The following is a 7,879-nucleotide window of genomic DNA, read 5'->3' as shown; positions in this document are numbered from 1 at the left end:
AGAGACCTCAGTCCCCACTGAAATAGCTGAAGCTCAGGGCTGCTGGCAGCTGAGTCATGAACCAGCTCCATTACCTGGCATCTACAAAGTGCCCTCTGCAGCGAGCAGCAGCTGCTCCAACTCGACCATCAGCTCTGGCAGGAAGAGCTGGGAGGGACAGAGCTCCCCACGAGGCCTGCAGGCTGCACCAGCTTGGCTAAGGAACGGATCCAAAGTGCTCCCTCTGTCCTCTTAGGTCTCGCTAATCAGGGCTCATTCAAGCTTCTCCTTTTTTTACTGGATTTACTGTGATTTTTCAATTGGTTGGTCTCTGATGCTCTGCTCCTTGTTTGGCTTGTGGGTCAGGACTGATACCAGCAGACTGGTACTACATTTAGGCAGTGATTTGGACTTCTACCCTGAGTCCTTACTTCTCTTTTTTTCCCCTGTTCCTTCAAGAGTCGCTCAGCCTGGCCTCCCCTGTCATCCTGCAGCAAATTTATCCATGGACATCAGCACAAAATTGGGACACCCAGCTTGGTGACGCAACTCCTACCAGGTCAGGTTTATTCCCTGCTCTCTTGCCACAGCAGAGGACTCAGTGTCACAGCCTCTGGAGAAGCATGGAAGGCATGGAACTCAGGGAAGTTGTGCCGGTGCAGGATTTGAACTAAAGGCACCAGAAAGCACCAGCCCTGCTCGGAGCAGCCACCTTACACCTCTCTGAACCAAAGTGGGCTCTGTCCTTACCAGGCTCCTCGGGCTCCTGGGAACGCTTCCTGCAGCTCTCGGTGCCAGATGAAGTTTCCTCTGCTGCAGCTCTGTCCACAGGCTCCCCTCCTGAAGAGTCAGGGGCAACACCAATATCGTCCTGAGCAGAAACACAGAAAGAAAGGAACCCAAAGATCATTCACTATTTTGCTGGAATCACATCAGGGATAAAATAACTCTCCTTCTCCACTCCCAAAGGACATGGAGCACGGGGGGAACACTGCCTACATGGTTCACATGACAAGCCTTTTAAACTCAGAATTTGGGTGACCAAGGTGAAACTGAAGCTCTTGCAAAATGATCTTTGAGACAAAACATGAACACAGAAAACCAGAAGACACCAAGTGAGGAGATGTAGGGGAGGTGCCCTCACGCTCTGACCCTGGCTTCTCTCAGGAGCTGGGAGAAATCAGCCAGCAGAAAGCCAGGGGCTCTCCTGGCTGCCAGCACGGCTGTCAGCAAGGGCAGAGCTCGCTCCCAGCCCTGCCCTGTGCTGCAAACCCACACGCAAGGCACACATTTCTGGCTGGGAGTCTCACCAGCCCCACCCAGCCGCTCAGACAACCCATCACACCGTGGTGCTTTTCGGAGCCTTCTGCTGCTGCCCCATGTGTAGGATCCAGGCAAGCATTTATGCACCTAGGCTACTTCCAGGATCACATTCGTGACCAGTGGCAAAAACGTGTAAATCAGGAGGGTAGGAAAAAAACAACCCAAAAGACAGGAAAAGCCAAACAACCAAATAGTGTTCCTATTCTACTGAGGAAGTCAATGTCCACAATGAAGCACCTGCAAATTACCTTTGGGCAGAAAGATATTCTCACTAGGACCAGTTCCAAAATACATCTCTTCTGTGATTCTGATTCCATCAGAATCCTAAAGATTGTAAAGATGGTTGCGAGCCTGCAATGTTTCCTTTTGTTACGGAATAAAATGCTTCTGAAAGCTGCTATGTGTGAGTTTACAGAGGAAAAAAGACATTCCACTTGAGAGTGTGATATTGGGAAATCCAAAAAATCCCACTCCCTTCCTTGAGTCTGCCCTGCCTCTATCATAAATGTACCGCAGGCAATGGGTCAGCACATGAACAGAAAGAGAGACATTCTTTGGCCAACATGTATAATAATCTGCACAAGGACAGAGAGCTGCAGCTCCAGCCCAGCCCCACACACGGCTCTGGGAGCGCCCACATGCCCGGCAGGGCTCACACAGCAGCAGCAGTTGCAGCCCAGCCCTGCTTTGCCTTGGCCTTCCCACCCAAAAGAGGCACAGCCCCCATCTGCTGCTGGAACAGGCACCTCTCGCATGCCCCTCCCTGCACGGGACACTTGGCCTTCAGTGGCAATTCTCCAAACACTCTTCTCTTCCTTCCCATCAAACACAGCCTCTTAGAACCTACAAACCATCACCACAAATGCCCCTGTAGGAAGGATTCTTCCCAGGAAAAAGAGCACTTAAACTTGGTCAACACAGGCTCACAACACTCATCCTCACTAAGCGGGGGGGGGGGAAGACTTCTAAAAATATTTCTTTACCAAGAATAATTAAGTAATTCAATAATACTGAAGTAAGTTCAATTAAAGAAGCCTTTGCTTCTGAGCCATGTAACAATGATCAAAAGCTCCCAGCCCCTTTGGTTCCCATCCAAGGGAGTTACCTGAGCAGAGGGAGATCTTTCAGACAGGGACCTCCTGATCTCCCAAATCATCTGCTCGACTGCAAGGCCCAGATCTGCTGGTGGCCATCCCTCTTCCTCAGGTGCGCTCTGGGCTGAGCTGGAGGCCATTGGTGCTGTACAACCTGCATGGCCAAGTGGAGCGCTGGACGCTGACGTGCCCGGGGAGGCTGCAAGAATCCAAACACATTGGTCAGGCTCCATAATGTGGCTCTGGGACACACATCTCTATTGCTGCCTTGGATCAAACATCACAGGCAGCAAGCAAGAAAAAAAAGGCAGAGAATTTTTTGGCCTTCTAGGTTCCCCTTCCTAATAGGCTTGACAATTGCTGGCTGAGAATGACAGAGCCTTGTGGAGAAATACTTCAAATGGTCACTTTTAATTATGTTTCAAAAAAACAAAGCTACAACTCTTTTCCTACCTCGTGGGTCGAAAGCCGGGGGCTGGGGCTGCTGCTCCCTGTGCAGCTGCTGGAAGCTGCAGGGCTGGAGCCGGAGCACCTCCCGGTCGAGCGAAGGCAGCTGCCCCCCGTAGAGCTCCTGCAAGCAGCTGGGGGGCCCCTCCTGCCCGAGCGGCAGCGGCCGCTCCCCGTGGAGCCCGAGCAAGCGGCAGGGCGGGATCCCGAGCACCTCCCGCTGGGCGGGCGGCGGCCGCTCCCCGTAGAGCTCCTGCAAGCGGCTCGGCCCCTACCGCCCGTCCGGCAGCGTCCGCTCCCGCTGCAGCAGCAGGAAGCCACAGGGTGGGCGCCGGGCGAGCAGTGGCCGCTCCCGGGGCAGCGGCTGGAAGCGGCCGCACCCGTGCCGCCCGTCTGGCAGCGGCCGCGCCCTGGGGAGCTGCTGGGAGCCGCAGGGCCCTCCCGGCCCGCCGCCGGCCGGCGCCTGACGCGGAGCAGGAGGTCGGGGCGGTCGCGGCGGAAGCAGGGGCTGCTGTAGTGCAGCCAGCCCCCGGCATCGCCCGGCGCAGCCGCGCCCAGCCAGCCCGGCACCTTGCAGAAGCCGTAGCGGTAGAGCTGCGGACAAAGCTGCAGAACTGTGCGGCCCTGAAGGGGCGCGGCACCGGCCCCGCCCCCGTGCCACCGCCCCAGCGCCACCGCCCCCGCGGGTGGGGCCCGGGCCGAGCAGCTCCCGCTCGAAGAGGGAGCGGTCGACAAGCAGCCCCTGGGCCCGGCTGTCCCAGCGCACAGAGCGGACCTGGGGGCTGTTCACCAGGCGCCACAGCTTGGCGGGGTGGCTCCTGGGGCTGGCCGGGCTCCGCACGGCACGGCAGGGAAGGGCAGGGCAGGACTCAGCAGGCAAGGCAGGCAGGGAAGGGCAGGGCACTGAGAGCAGCGGCGGGCTCTGTCCCCACGCTGCATCCCGTGCCTGGGTCACCATCGGTGACAGGGAGGAAGGACATTGCTCTGTCTTGGCTGGGGAAAGGATGAAAAGGGGGCATTAGAAAACATTCATTTGGTCTGCTTTTCAGCAGACTAGCTCTTTTTATCTCACCATGTCTGCCAGTCTTTGGCAGAGTTGGCACATTTCTCGTGATTTGGAGTCAGCTACAGCAGCAGGAAGGGGCAGCAATTTTGTCCGCATTGTCATCCAAGCTAAAGTGCTGGCCCATGGATGGATGTTGCTTTACCCAAGGAATGCCTGGGCACTAAGATAATGTTGCCCCATCACCCTCCCTGGTTTGCCCCCTCCTACTTCACTTTTTTTTTGGTGCCGAGGCAATGAGGAAATTCTTGAGTTATGCTAAAAGCTGTAGCTGTGCTGAAAGAAGCATTTATTTTGTAGCAGGGGATGCGAATGAGGCACTCTCTAGAAATCAGCAAATTTAGCAGAACAAGCTAACCGCAAATGGTAACCACTGGCTATTTGAGCAGACAGTCTTGTAGACTGTGCAGAAATGATAGGTGAGAAGTTCATGCCTGAGGAAGCCTTCTGAGCCTTCATCCAAAATGACCAGCAGAAGAGTGATGACCACCTTGTGCAGAAACTGCAAGTGTGCCATGAGGGCTTTTTAATCATGTAATTAGAAAATATGCTATGAGATGAAGGTTAGGAACGTATAATGTGCCCATGAAGTTAAAAAAAGTATAAAACTAGTACTGTGTGAAGAACGAGCGAATGATTTTGTGGTGGAGCTTCCCCCTCACTGCTGGTGATGAACAAACAAATACCTGCCCTATGGGCCCCACACTATGGAGCACTGTTTTATTACCTACTTTTTGGGCACCAATTAATGGCCTAGAGTTGTGGGGAACTCATGCTGGTGTCTTCCCAGATGGTGATGCACTTTGCTTTCCTCAGGAATCACCTCTTCCTCCACCCATCTGGGGAGAGTTCCAATGCAAATGCCTCTTGCAGGCACCTTTTGTCACTGTAGACTGACAAAGGAGACCTTGCAATGGAGAGAGACTCCCTGGAGCTGCTGTGGAGAGCTGAAGGGGGAAGCTTTGTCCCTCAGCTTTGAAGTCTTGTTGGGGGGCTGCTTGTGCTCTGGGGGACGCACACCAATGATGTTTATCCAAGCCCTGCAGGTTCATTCCTAGGCTTCCTGACACGCCACAGAGACTTTGGGGCTGTCGTGTTGTCCTGGCTTGTAAAATAAGCATGTATTCTATTTTTGCCATCTGTTGGGGGTTAGGCAGTTTTTTTCTTATCTCTTTCAAGAACAATGACACTGCCAGGAAGATAATCTCCTGCTAATGGGCTATTGAATTACTCACTGTGGCTGGTAAGATTAGTTACATCATCCCATTGGGAGATGCTCCACCCAGAGGGAGGAGCCAAGCATCCCTGCCACCATAAAACAAGCATTTCTGAGACCACAGACAGCCTTCTTCGCTGGATTTCCCAGAGGAATCAGGAACCAAGGCCTAGCTGCTCTTTCGCCACATTTTCAGAAAGGATCTACACCCTTCTGCAGATCGCCGCTCCAGGAGGAGCAGCCACCATTTGGCTGGACTACTATCAACACCCTGACTTCTCAGGGTGTCAGGTTTTTCTCACTCTGCCAGTGGTTTTTTGCTTGTGCTAAATTACATTGTTATTTAGGTTTTTTTTCTTCCTAGTAAAAAACTGTTATTCCCATTCCCATATCTTTGCCTGAGAGCCCTTTTAATTCTGAAATTGTGATAATTTGGAAGGAGGGGGTTTACCTTTTCCATTTCACAGGAGGCTTTTGCCTTCCTTCACAGACTCCTGTCTTTTCAAACCAAGACAGGCTTCATGAACAACAGACACATCTTTCTGACCCCCCAGATTTGACCAGCACATCAACTATTCCCTCCTCACAACTGCCCAGCTTGGCAGGAATTCCACAGCTCCACCAGGCTTGCTGCTGCCTCAGGAGCCATCAGCATCCATCCTAAGCCCTGCTGCTCACCTCACAGACATGGGGGGTATTGACAAAAATGTCCCCAAGCTCCAGAGTGTCACAGCTGAGTTCAACCACGGGTCCTTGGCCTTCCCCTCTGAGGTGCAGGGGCAGCCTGCTCTCACGGCCTGGGGAGAGATGTCCATTTCAGAACAAGCATTCCCTCTGTTACACTGTCTTTTCCAGGCTGCCTCAGTGCTAGTCCCTGACTCTGAGCTGGATGGAACCAGCTCCTGATGCTGCAGGACAAGATATGGATCCATCTCTTCCCTCAACAGATATCCCTTGGGGCTGACTTCTAATTCCTAACCCATTCCTTGGGCTGGTTTCCAATTGGAGCCACCAGCTGGCTGAGTTTCAAACATCTCTGGGGTCCTGTAATGGCAGACCAAGAAGTAATGGGTAGAAATTGAAGGAAAGGAAATTTAGGTTAGATATTTGGGATGACATTTTTTCCTATGAGGGTGGTGAGACACTGGAGCAGGTTCCCCAGGGAAGTTGTGCACGTTCCAGCCCTGCAAGTGTTCAAAGCCGGGTTGGATGGGGCTTGCAGCTACCTGCTCTGGGGGGAGGTGTCCCTGCCCATGGCAGGGGCCTTGGCACTAGATGATCTTTAAGGTCCACTCAGTCCTTAACATCCTAGGATTCTGTGCTTTCCTTCCCATGCACCTAGAGGAGCTTGGAAATCCATTCAGTGAAGGCACAAAGCTCATCCAGAGCTGGGCAATTACCAAACTACCTGGCCCAGCAGCACAGGACTTTGTTGCCCAAGTCCTCACCTTCTGACCCTCAGCACTGGGCTCTGTTTCCACAGACTGAGAGCTGCAAGGTGACAGCTCCCACACAGGGAGAGAAGCAGCTGCTGGCCAAGGCTGCTCCTTCTACCAACAGCCTGGGCTCAGTGGGGCTCAGCCCCCTCTGCTCTGGTGCTGTCTGGCCAGTGGAGCTGATCCAGGCTCAGGGAGCACATTTCTAACCCAGCTCCTGCCACCTGATGATGGATCCATGTCCAATGGAGCCATCCTGGAGGCCAGGGGCCTGCAGGGGCTTAGTGCTTGTTCACTAAAGCTGCTCTGCTCTGCAGCTCTCTGGCCTTTGAGGAAATGCTGGCAAAGGCATGGCATCAAAACCTCTCCCTGCACTGCCTGGGCTGTGCTGGGATCAGGAACCCAGACACAGCACTCTGAGCCCTGGCCTTGCACGGGACACTCCCTGGGAGCTGCAGGGCCACTGGGGATGTGCCAGCACTGCCCTGCTGACCAGGGACTCTTCTCAGCACTGCCAGGGCAGCCCAGTGGGCTCAGGCTTGCACCATGGCTGCACTGAGGGGGAGAGAAGCAGGGCACAGGAGCTGTACCTGAGATGCTGCAGTAAGCCACACTTCCATACTCCAGAGATTCCAGGGGTTTGAAGGTCACCTGGATTTTGGCCAAACAATTCGGCCTGATTTCTCCCTCCTACAACACAAAGAGATAGCAAAACATTTCTCTTCCAACTTCACATTTCCTGTTTGCAACCACAGGCCTGTGAGCCTTTGTTTAGAGCATCAATGATGAGTGAACAACACAAGGAGCCAAGGAAACCCTCCAAAGGCAGCTCAACACAGCGCTGGAAGCTCTCAATGCTCAGCTGATCAGCTCCCACTCTCCACAAGATTCCTCCTGCTCTGACACAAGCTCTTGCTCACATCATGCTGCTGTCAGCTGCAGTGGGATGCAACTGCCCCTGTGCACTGCTGCCTCTTGGCCTCACATGGGCCACAGCAGTAACCAAGAAGAGAACATGATCCCCTTCCTTGAAATACAAACATTAGTTAAGCTGCTTTGAAAGAAAGCAGAGATTGGGATTATTCTGGGCTTTACTCCAAGGGAAGAAGGGATTTTGCACTGTGCAGACACCAGGCATTCATCACCTCTCACAATGCCAGTGCTCAGAATCAAGGCTCTGGCTGATGGCAGCACGTGGCAGTTTGCTTGCAGAAACAGAAAAGGAAAAGGTTTTCTGTCCCTGTGTGCAGGAGAACTCAAAAGGCCCAGTGAAACCTTCCAGCCTTGTGTCCAGGCTCACAGATGGCACTGGAAGGCAGAC

The sequence above is a fragment of the Passer domesticus genome, unplaced genomic scaffold (genome assembly GCF_036417665.1).
Source record: "Passer domesticus isolate bPasDom1 unplaced genomic scaffold, bPasDom1.hap1 HAP1_SCAFFOLD_149, whole genome shotgun sequence".
NCBI lineage: Eukaryota > Metazoa > Chordata > Aves > Passeriformes > Passeridae > Passer > Passer domesticus.
This window is presented reverse-complemented; position numbering follows the sequence as displayed.